This window comes from Asparagus officinalis, chromosome 7, assembly GCF_001876935.1.
Source record: "Asparagus officinalis chromosome 7, Aspof.V1, whole genome shotgun sequence".
Classification (NCBI taxonomy): Eukaryota; Viridiplantae; Streptophyta; class Magnoliopsida; order Asparagales; family Asparagaceae; genus Asparagus; species Asparagus officinalis.
The window spans coordinates 145,687,114-145,699,539 of record NC_033800.1 but is presented as its reverse complement, the minus strand read 5'-3'; the positions used below and the strand labels follow the sequence as shown (position 1 = coordinate 145,699,539).

The 12,426-nt window shown below is 35.1% G+C and overlaps 1 pseudogene; it reads right to left on the bottom strand.

Annotated features, from left to right (window-relative positions):
* The window catches only part of LOC109849917, an 11,442-nt pseudogene extending 372 nt beyond the window's left edge, over positions 1-11,070 (bottom strand).

The window sequence follows — 12,426 nt, the reverse complement described above, 5'->3', positions numbered from 1 at the left end:
AGAAGCCGTAGACACCAGTTAAAGTCATTAGACGCTCGGAATACTTCTTCCAGGTGTACCTAAACAGGAAAATAATCTGTTAAAGTCTTCCAATCCAATATATAAGGGTTATATCAATAATATAATTTACAATGTTTATTAACAAAGCTCAAATATCCCTGTGCATGGTTTCTATAGTTAAAAATTTTTTGAAGACATGTTGTCCCGTTACTGAAAAGAAAATCTATATTTGACCATTATATTGTTCGTAATTGATAAAAAATTCTACATTATTTACATACAGTGGTCAAATGTTGCACCATGCCTTTTCACTTTTCACACTTACATGGGTTTATGGAGTTACAGATATACCTGCATAATCTATATCCTTGTATCAAGACCTTTAGGTGATAATGCTTGTTATGTTTTGTACCCAAAAGTAATCTATAATCATAGAGGAATGTTCTACTATAAGAGATACCAATAAGCTTACTTCTCTTCAATTCGCTTTAGTCCACCACGAGAGATCTTGTCCCAGTGAGTAGGATCCTGATTGCACTTTTCAAAGAAATTTACCATCAATTCAGAAGCTTTGTCACCCTGATAAGGATCGATATGGTAGCCAGAAACTCCATTAACTATAATCTCCCCAGGCCCTCCATAGACGGTCGCAAACATTGGCAGGCCACAGGTCATAGCTTCAACAACAGTGAGCCCAAATGCTTCATAGAGGGCAGGCTGACAAGAGAAAACAAAAAATTGTATGAGTAAATCTCCAATAACCATCATTTCAAATAGCAAAGCGTGCATTTTTTTTTTTAGTAACAAAAGTGCCTGAGTAATGTGTTAGCTGTTTGCAATAATATGCTTATTTAAAAGGTTAATTGCAATAGATCCCTACTATAGCCCAATTATGGATAGAGCTCCTGTAGTTCTATTGTTGCGGATAGCCCTTGTACTATGGCCCAATTTCGAATAGACCCCTTGAGTGAATTTATTTTGACTCTTTCACCCTAAAGGGGACTATTTGTCAAGAAATATTTCTCTCTCTATCTGGGAGTAAATGATTCAGCAAAGTTTATGTAGGGGATGGTCTATTTGTAAGAATGGAACTATAGGGGATCTATCTGCAACTGGGTGACGCCAGGTCTATCCTTAACCCTAGTATAGATAGCAATCGGTTAACATCAGTAGATTATCTACTATTGAGAAAGAAAATAATATAATTTGTTATAAGAACATCCATGAATTTTAAATGTCTCATAGAAAATGTCGATAATATCTTCTGTCATTAATTGACTCATATTTCTGGAACATAAAACATACCTGAACAAAGGCCCCCTTAGTATCAGCAATACAACGATAAAGCTCACCATTGCGAACCCGGTTCATCTGTGCAGAGATCCAACGAATGTGACCCTCTAACTTATACTCCTCAATGAACCTATACATCTTCTTTTTCTCCTCTTGCTCCTCAAGATCCTTAGATGCCTTCTTATGATCTCCAGCCACTATGACAAGGTTAACAAGCTCCTGCAAATGGGGATTCTTTCCGTACCACTCTACCAAACCCGTTATGTTTTTCACCCGATCCAACCTTGCCATAGAGAATATGATAGGCTTGCTCTTATCCTTCAAGTATCCCCTAAAAGAAGTTCAAAGAATTTGGTTAATTAATCCCATAAATTATTAGGGAACTAACATGAGGGGAATGTGCGAAGAGGAGAGCTCACTTGTGCTCATTATTATCGACAGGGTTGTAGAGTAATTCTTCAATCTCTGAGTGGAGGGCAGTCAGCCTCTTGTTCTTCTCAGAGTAAGGGAAGTAGATGGACATGTCAGCACCGGGGGAGACAATGTTGAACTTGGGATCAAAAACGTCAATCCCGTGGACTACACGGTAGAGTCCAGGAAGACTGAATGCAGTATGTGACTCGTATTGTCCAACTGTATCCTTGCTGAATTCCCAAAGTATACAAGAAGTTATACTTTAAAGATTATATAGTTACTATAGGTTAGTTGCTGATAGACCCCTTGTACTATCGCCTAATTGCAAATAGACCCTTTGTAGTTCTATTCTTGCAGATATCCCACCGTGAAACTTTTGTGACTCTTTACCGTCGGAGAAGAGAAATGTAATTCTATTGTTGCAGATATACCCCCAGAGTGGAACTTTTGTGACTCTTTACCCTCAGAGAAGAGAAAATTGCCTTTTGACAAATAGACCTCCTAATGGGTAAGAGAGTCAACAAGTTTCCCTCAGGGGGTCAATCTGCAACAATAGAACTAGAGGGGTTCTGTCCACAATTGGGTAGTAGTAAAAGGGTCTATCTGCAATTAACACTTTATAGAAACAAAATTAGGAGTCTGAAGATTACCTGCCAGCTATCTCCTGAAAGGTACTGGTGATGATGAAATCAGCATGATTCATCGCAATTAGGTCTGCCGTGAATTGGCAAGAGAAATGATATTGGTCATCGAACTTCTTCCAGTAGATGTCAGAGTTCGGATACTTGGTTTTCTCCAAAGCATGAGCTATGGTGCACTGTGTAATATTATAAAAGTCAAAAGGACTGAGGAAAGGTACTTGAAGAAATAATAACATTTGCTGATTCTATAATGTTTTTGCATTCAAACCTGAGTAACTCCTAGTTTATGTGCCAATAGAGATGCCACAAGATTCCCATCACTGTAGTTTCCAATGATAAGATCTGGCCTTCCCTGCAGTTCTCCAGCCAACTCATTTGCAACATCCTGTAACAAAAATCAAAACTCCTATAAACTTACATAATTTTCAAAATAAAGAAAGTTGAACAAGGAACTAATAGATGAGGGACTTTACATCAGCATAGGTCTCCAGATATGGCCACACTTCAAATCGTGATATCCACTTACGGAGTATCCCCTTCTCATTTCTGAAAGGAACACGAAGAATGCTAGTATGCTCAGTGCCAATAACCTTCTCTAGCCTCTGGCCACAAGTGGTCCCGGCCGTGTCTGGTAGCAATCGAGTCACCTACGAAGGTTAAATGTTACTATGAGGAATATTACTTAGAAAAAATATGTTGAATTCGAAAGAACACTTTGAGACTTACAATTAAGATGCGGGGAGTGATATCGAGACCTTGTTGCTTGATTCTAAGGAGCATCTCATTCTCCAATGCACGAACTTGATCCAAGATGTAAACGACCTAGAAAGAAAATTTTAGTAAGTCAAGGCAACAAACATGGTCAACTTAAGAAGCCAACTTAGGAGCTCAAAGTCAGACCAACCCTTAATGTTTACCTGGCATTTCTAAGAAGCCCTTAAACTAATATTTTAATTCATAAAGCCCTTTTATATTATTTTCAGTCTATTGAGTCCCATGGAGGTTCTCCACCCTAAACATAGCCAAAAGCACTATTTAAGGCCAAAGTAGGAATATTTCTGGCAAAAAGCTACAATGAGGGACTCGATAGAATTGAAATAATAACTGTAAGGGCTTAATGAATTAAAATATGCCAGGTAAATGTCAGGAGCTGATGTTGAATTTGAGCTCGCCAAACTAGTGTAGTTTCTAAAAAATCTTACTTGACCACCGGTATCGGGATAGCCCAACACATTGGCTTGAGCAAAGTAACCGTGTGGAGATAGGATAACGACATTGAACGTCATAGGAATTCGGCCAAGAAAGTTCTCAAGGGTGCATGGATCCGGTGCCTCGAGTAGGTCAAGGAGTAGATGAATCGTCTCATACACACGCTCAGCTGTATCACCCCAACCCTTCTCTAGTCCAAGCTCTTGGAACCTATATTTTATAATTCTATAAGATTCTTTTACTTGTTATATTATCAAATTTGAAATTATGAGATAAGTAGATGTTTGATTCACCCGTAGTGGAACTGAGAATATGGAGTGTCTACTGGAAGATTCATGATATGTTTCTCAGCCTTCCTTAGTGCAGACCGGAGAGCAGGGAGGCTCTGAATTCTATCATTCAGCATCATAGTCTGCATTCGTCCATGGATATTAGTTAACATAGCAAGTTTAAGCAGAAACACATATAGATGCCCCCAAAAAACAATTGTTGGATTTTTTTTACTTTTATTTTTATTGGAAAAAACAATTGCTAGAAAATTATACTCCAAGAAACTAAATTAATATGCCTTTAATTTTGTACAAACTTTACCGTTCCCCTGTAGCTATGAACCCTGAGAAAATTAAGCAGTGGCCACATGCTTTCTTTGTCATTAAACAACTTTGAGGAGAGGTGTCGATTAAGGAATTGCACTCCATTTCCAATTGACTTGGAAAGTGACGGACGAGGGAAAGTAGCATTGAAAGGCTCAAAATCCAACTCGAGAACAAAGTTCCCCTGAGCGCTGAAACAATGAAAAAGAATAGAGATTTATTCTTGGTTTTAATAATTTTTCAAAACAAAACTAGATAATACAATCTAATCAAAACACCCACCTCTCAGCAAGTTCTTCCTTGAACTGTAAATATTCAGCAACGGTCAACTCCTGCACAGCGAGTTCACTCACATTCACACGAACATACTCCCATACCCCAGGCCGAGGACGAATCGCAAGAGCAACCCATGGAGGTAACACTATTGCCTCCTGTATTATGGTTAGAAATATTAAGTTATTAGGTGTTTGAGGAGAACAAGAATTTTTAGACATATGAGTTTAGTCCCACATTGCCCAACATATTGTATCTCTAAATAGAGGGGGAGTAGTTATTGCCTTCAATAAGAATCTACATTATTTGACTGTTTAACAATTATATTAATTACACTGATAGTAACAGGGTCAGATATAAATGAGGGGTGAATAGATTATCTCGAAATAAGGCTTGTACAACATCATAAAAACACATTTTCATAACAAAAATTACAAAGCCATCATATATTCGATATATTTTCTTAAAAGTTATGTGATTAAGCGAATATATTCTCAAAAAAAAAGGGAAAAATGTGTCCATGCCCCCAAAACAGAAACTTTATGTGCTGCAGCCCCTCCTAGTTTCCCCCATGTGGTCCAGCCCCTTAAAGTGTGACATTTTGTGCTGCAGCCCCCTTTTTAACAATTATTACATGCCACCTAAGCTAAAATCCCCAAAATAACATTATCCCCTCTCATCAATCCTTCAAACCCACTTCTCTCTCTCTCTTTCTCTTTAAAAACAAGGGCTTTCCCAAGCTCGTCGCTCTGGCCCTCGCCCTCCTCGCAGTCGCCACCTCCGCCCACGTGAACGCGGTTTCAAACAAACCGCATGAAGCCAAGGCCCACCCGTTTCCGCATCAATGTCAGGCTTGGAAACTTGGCGTCCAAGTTCGATGAATGAATGGGCGGCTAATTTTTTTTCTACGACTCGTCCGCTTTCACAATGGGGATTTGTTGTGGGGGCCAGTTTCCCATGGTATACAGAATTCATGTGGTAGCGTTTCAACCGCAGGACGACACCAGGAACGAGCCGGACGATCCCAAGAACGCGTCGATTGCATTTCCGCTCTCGTTCGTCCCAAAAATAATTGGAGACTTTCGGCGAAATGCCACTTCTGTAGTGTGTTAGTTCTAATCTGCACAGTGTTAGTTTTATTCTGTGGCGTGTTAGTTCTAATCTGCACAGTGTTAGTTCTATTCTATAGCGTGTTAGTTCTAATCTGCATAGTGTTAGTTCTATTCTGTAGCGTGTTAGTTCTAATCTGCACATTGTTAGTTCTATTCTGTAGCGTATTAGTTCTAATCTGTATAGTATTAGTTCTATTCTGTAGCTTGTTAGTTCTAATTTATACCACGTTAGTTCTATTTTATACCGCGTTAGTTCTAATTTATACAAAATTAGTTCTATTTTATACCACGTTAGTTCTAATTTTAACCATATTAGTTCTAATTTATAACAAATTAGTTCTAATTTTAACCATGTTAGTTCTAATTTATACCATGTTAGTTCTAATTTATACCAAGTTAGTTCTAATTTATACAATATTAGTTCTATTTTATACCAAGTTAGTTCTATTTTATACCACGTTAGTTCTAATTATAACCATATTAGTTCTAATTTATAACAAGTTAGTTCTAATTTATAACAAATTAGTTCTAATTTTAACCATGTTAGTTCTAATTTATACCAAGTTAGTTCTAATTTATACAATGTTAGTTCTATTTTATACCAAGTTAGTTCTATTTTATACCACGTTAGTTTTAATTATAACCATATTAGTTCTAATTTATAACAAGTTAGTTCTAATTTATAACAAATTAGTTCTAATTTTAACCATGTTAGTTCTAATTTATACCAAGTTAGTTCTAATTTATACAATATTAGTTCTATTTTATACCAAGTTAGTTCTAATTTATACCACGTTAGTTCTAATTTTAACCATATTAGTTCTAATTTATAACAAGTTAGTTCTAATTTATAACAAATTAGTTCTAATTTTAACCACGTTAGTTCTAATTTATACTACGTTAGTTCTAATTTATACTAAGTTAGTTCTAATTTATACAATGTTAGTTCTATTTTATACCAAGTTAGTTCTAATTTATACCACATTAGTTCTAATTTTAACCATATTAGTTCTAATTTATAACAAGTTAGTTCTAATTTATAACAAATTAATTCTAATTTTAATCATGTTAGTTCTAATTTATACCACGTTAGTTCTAATTTATACCAAGTTAGTTCTAATTTTTACAATGTTATTCTATTTTATATCAAGTTAGTTCTAATTTATACAATGATAGTTACGAAATGGCCAAGAAAGTTTTCTGCAGATGTTGCAAACTCCCAAATGCGCATTATGCATTGATTAGTGAATTAATTATCGAAAGAATATGGTGATTTCAGTGATCGTGTCGACGTTGTTAACAACACGACAAGGATTTGCAAGGAGCGAAGAGAGGAACAACCGTGATACAGCAGGATTTGGGCGTCTGTTTTTGGAATAATGCTGCACTAATTCTGAAAAGCATATAAAATAAAAATGCTAAATCCAAATTAGTATGTGATCATGGAACATGAAAGACAAAAAAATCAGTGGGTAGAGAATGAGAGCATTTGTGGTATGAATTTAGTCCCAGAACCATCGGTTTGGATACCTATTATACGGGTTATGGAGCCAACTTATATGCAAATCAAAATAAAAAAGGACAGCTATCAAGATTGTTTAATCTAGTTCTATTTTATACCAAGTTAGTTCTAATTTATACAATGATAGTTACGAAATGGCCAAGAAAGTTTTCTGCAGATGTTGCAAACTCCCAAATGCGCATTATGCATTGATTAGTGAATTAATTATCGAAAGAATATGATGATTTGTTGTATAAATTAGAACTAACGTGGTTAAAATTAGAATTAATTTGTTATAAATTAGAACTAACTTGGTATAAATTAGAATTAACGTGGTATAAATTAGAACTAACGTGGTTAAAATTAGAATTAATTTGTTATAAATTAGAACTAACTTGTTATAAATTAGAACTAATATGGTTAAAATTAAAACTAACGTGGTATAAATTAGAACTAAGTTAGTATAAAATAGAACTAACGTGGTTAAAATTAGAACTAACTTGTTATAAATTAGAACTAATATGGTTAAAATTAGAACTAACGTGGTATAAAATCTAACTTGTTATAAATTAGAACTAATATGGTTAAAATTAGAACTAACGTGGTATAAAATAGAACTAACTTTGTATAAATTAGAACTAACGCCTAATATGGTTAAAATTAGAACTAACGTGGTATAAAATAGAACTAACTTTGTATAAATTAGAACTAACGCGATATAAAATAGAACTAACATGGTATAAATTATAACTAACTTGGTATAAATTAGAACTAACGTGGCATAAAATAGAACTAACGTGGTATAAATTAGAACTAACGTAATATAAAATAGAACTAACGTGGTATAAATTAGAACTAATTTGGTATAAATTAGAACTAACGCGGTATAAAATAGAACTAACGTAGTATAAATTAGAACTAACACGCTACAGAATAGAACTAACACTGTGCAGATTAGAACTAACACGCTACAGAATAGAACTAACACTGTGCAGATTAGAACTAACACTGTGCAGATTAGAACTAACACTGTGCAGATTAGAACTAACACGCTACAGAGTTAGTTCTATTTTTATACTAAGTTAGTTCTATTTTATACCACGTTAGTTCTATTTTATACCAAGTTAGTTCTATTTTATACTAAGTTAGTTTTATGTTATAACAAGTTAGTTCTATTTTATACTAAGTTAGTTTTATGTTATAACAAGTTAGTTCTATTTTATACTAAGTTAGTTCTATTTTGCAGTTTCCAAGAGAACGTAATAGTTGTAACTGTTGTGCTTGTAGTTGCAAAAATGTATTTTTTTAGAAATGGCTTGTAACCAAATTGATAATATATTTGTTCAACGCAGGATCCTGGCACGGCTCCAACGAAGAGAAGTTGGCCTTCCCTCGACGTTGGCACGGAGATTTATATTAGCGACGTGGATCAAGTGGCTGAATGGATAGTCAGCGATTTCGACATCTTAATCCCAAAGGTTAAACCTGGATATATTTAAACTACACCTAAAGAGAGATGAGTTTCATTTCCAGAAGCTGAATTTTTTTTTTAATCTTTAAGGCCAATCAAGATAGGAACTAATCCTTCTGTAGCAAATATCAGGCTTCGGCATAATCAGCTCATTTATGCCTCTCCTTGGTCAAGAAATATTATACTCCGGCGTGCTATACTATAGGGTTCACATCTATAAGAAATCCAAATTATTTTGCCGGCGTAGTAAAGGGCGAGACGGGGAGCGACGGCGAGCTACCGCGATGAGGTCGGGCAGAGGAGAGGAGGGGAGGCAGCGGCGAACTCGGGGGGAGGCTTGGGAGCCTGGGCGGAGGTGGCGACGGCGAGGAGGGCGAGGGCCAGAGCGACGAGCTTGAGAAAGCCCTTATTTTTAAAAAGAGGGGGGAGAGAGAGAGAGAGAGAGAGAGAGAGAGAGAGAGAGAGAGAGAGAGAGAGAGAGAGAGAGAGAGAGAGAGAACTGGGTTTGAAGGATTGAGGAGAGGGGATATGGTTATTTTGGGGATTTTAGCTTAGGTGGCATGTAATAATGGTTAAAAATGGGCTGCAGCACAAAATGTCACACTTCAATGGGCTGAACCACATGTGGGAAACTAGGAGGGGCTGCAGCACATGAAGTTTCTGTTTTTGGGGCCTGGACACATTTCCCCCCCCCCCCCCCCCAAAAAAAAAAAAAAGATAATAATACATGTAAAAAATACATTAAATTTTGATCTTGTAATTTTATATCAGCACATAGATAGCAGTGTTAAGTATATGATAGCAATTGGCAATGGTTTTGTTAAGAATAAACAGTTGAGTGAATGATTTGTAAAAATGTTACATGGCTAAAATATGAATTTTCTCTAAGCATTTGGAAGCTCTGTGTGCAATTGACAAACAATAGCATGTTATGAATTTGTAGTGCACTGTGTGCATAAAATAATTCAATTAAGAAAAAATTGACAAATTATTACTAAGTTGGAGAAAACTATCAAATTAGGATAGTCATTTAGTGACTAACAGTCACATGTGATATATATTCATATTGCACCTGTGCAGCTTTAAGAACATCCTCAAAGACCCCATCCTTGAGATTCTCACGGTCAGCTTCAGGGATTACATCTTTATACTCAGCTAACAGCTGATGGCGTTGCAGCATTCCCTTCCCCTGTTCGATAAACCTGCAAATTGAGAGATAGTTAATTTCAAAGATCAAAGATAATCGTGAAAAGGAGAAGAAACACAATTATATCAACATTTATGAAGAAGCACCATCAAGATTAATATCTTTCAAATAGAAAAGAATTGAGACCTTGAGAAGAGGGAAAGCAATTCATTGGTATGTGCCAACAAAGTATCACTCAATCGATCACGAACACTGTGGCCTAGGTTCAGCGATCCCATGGCTGCTTCGTACCCTTCGGTTTCAAAGCTTAAGCAGGTTTAAAGACTGCAATACAAATGAATGAGAATAAGGATACCCAAATCATCATTTGAAGGAATTAAGAAGCAAAGTTATGAAGGGGAAAATACTTCCCAGAGATAAGTAATCTAGTTAAAATATTGTCCAACCAGAATATGTCAAGAAATTAGATAATATGCTCTTCATTTATCTACCATGTTGATCAACATCAAAGGAACGGATCGTTTAATTAACTAACATGTCAGACACTTGGTAGGCATCTGTAACTAAGTTATATTCTTGGAAGTATTAAAGCGTCTCTTAATTAAGAATGTCAACAAGATGATGAAGAAACATCACGGGTATTAATGACCAAAAACTTTGAATTAAAAGAGAGATGAACACATAAACTAGGACAAATCATAAAGCAATTACACTGAGGGATATAAATTCTAAATTGGGCTCCTTTCAATCTTATTGTTCGCAAAAGCATACATCAACTAAAGCTAGAAGTTGGACATGCCAGAGTTATGGCTTTTTAATCACCAACATCAAGAAAACCATTTCCAAGATATTCAGCCTGGGACAAAGAATAAATTGAGATGTCATTGACGGAAATTTGCATAAAACATCAGATGTTTCAGAAACCTATATGAGTTCACCCTGTGAAGAAAAGTCTCTAATCAAGTACATGCTGAAGTTGAACTAATTGAAAAATAAAAAATATTTAATTAGAGAAATTTCCTTAAAAAAATTCATATCTATCTCTTCTATCACAAGTGCATCCATAAAATTGTCTAAGTGATGGATATAAAATAAAGCCACTAAAATGAACAATCTGAAGATGAAAGAGTACAAGGAAAAGCACCAAGTAAACCATAAATTTCAAAGAAAATGAGAGCATATAAGGATATACTTGTAAATGGGATCAAGGAGATGGAAAAATTAGGCAAGAGAGAACTCCCTTCTACTTCTGCCTGCAATGAAATTGGCTAAGACTCTCAGAAATTTAATATGTTGATGTCTGCATCAGGACAAGAGAATTAAAATTTGCAAAGCCACCGACCTACGGAAAACAATTTGCCAGTGAAAAGAAACAGAGTTGCCAACTCATGTTCCCTCCAGGAAGTGTAACGTGGTCTCAATCCCGTGAAAGAGGGAGAGAGAAAGAGAAAAAATTTCCTTGGAAAGGCTGGAATTTTTGGATGCTTCAAAGCTTACTCAGAAAAGTTCAAATACTGCCGTTGCAATAAAATTTCCTTGAAAAAGCTGGAATTTTTGGATGCTTCAAAGCTTATTCAGAAAACATCAAATACTGCCATCGCGAAAGAAACAAAATTTCATTCATGGGTTTAATGGAGAGTAAAAATTTAAAACATAAGACTTGACTATTTTACGCAAAAAGAATATAACTAAAAAGGTGATATAAGATTAGTGAATAAGGCCACCTTGGTGAAAATATAATTGAACTTGTAATAAAACTTCAATCATTGCACAAATAAAAGACTGGACAAGTAAGCAAACAAGAGTTAGTAAGCTCACCTGGAAAATAAAATAAAAAATTCATAGAATTTGCATAAAATTGCATGCAGGGAGAACGCAATTTTATGCAAAATCAGACAATCAAGCTAATGCTTAACCAAGAATTGTAAAGTCATCTGAGGAATAACATAACAAAATAATAGGTATACGCAGAAAACAGCTAATGCAGATACAGTACTTTCAATCTCTTCTTCAGGATGAACTTGTTCTGAAAGTAGTTGTTTAATTTTTAATCCATAATGAATCAAGCAAATTAGAACTATGTTAACAAATCCACTTTACAAAGCAAAAAAGTATTTTCAGTAGGTTCTTTGAGCTGAACTTATTTTTAAAGTGCTTGCTTCCAGAAAAGGGTAATTTGACCATATGGTTAATGGAGCAAAACTATAGTAACAACATTTACTTTACAAAGCAAATCAAGCAAAAGTATGATAATAACATCGACTTTTTAGTGTTGAAACCTTTACCAATCTATGCAGAAAAGTGATTGTAAACTCCTGAAAACTACAATTGAAAAATTGTTGCCTGACATTAAAATAAATTAAATCTGTTCTTGAAACGAAAGAAACTACTTTAACTCTAAAAAGAGCATCATTTCCACTACATGGCAAGGTTTTTTTTTTACCAGGGAAAGGAACTTTTACCTTTAAAAAGCCTTTCTTTCGCAAAATAAAAAAAAGTAGAGTAGTATTGATAATTTTTTTGGTGTTTCCACTAAATGAGAAGGCCTTAATAAGGGTAAAACAACCTTACTTTCCAAGCAATCTTTTCGCCCAAGTTTTTTTTATAATAATCAAGTACTTACAAGAAAATTAGTAATTTCATGGACTACAAATCTTTAGTAAAAACTGCATGCATGCCATTTCCTATTGGAGAAAGTGGATTTCTGCAGAAATTAGATCTTATAATGATTAAAAAAGAAATTTACTAAAAAAATAAGTTTGAAATACTGTA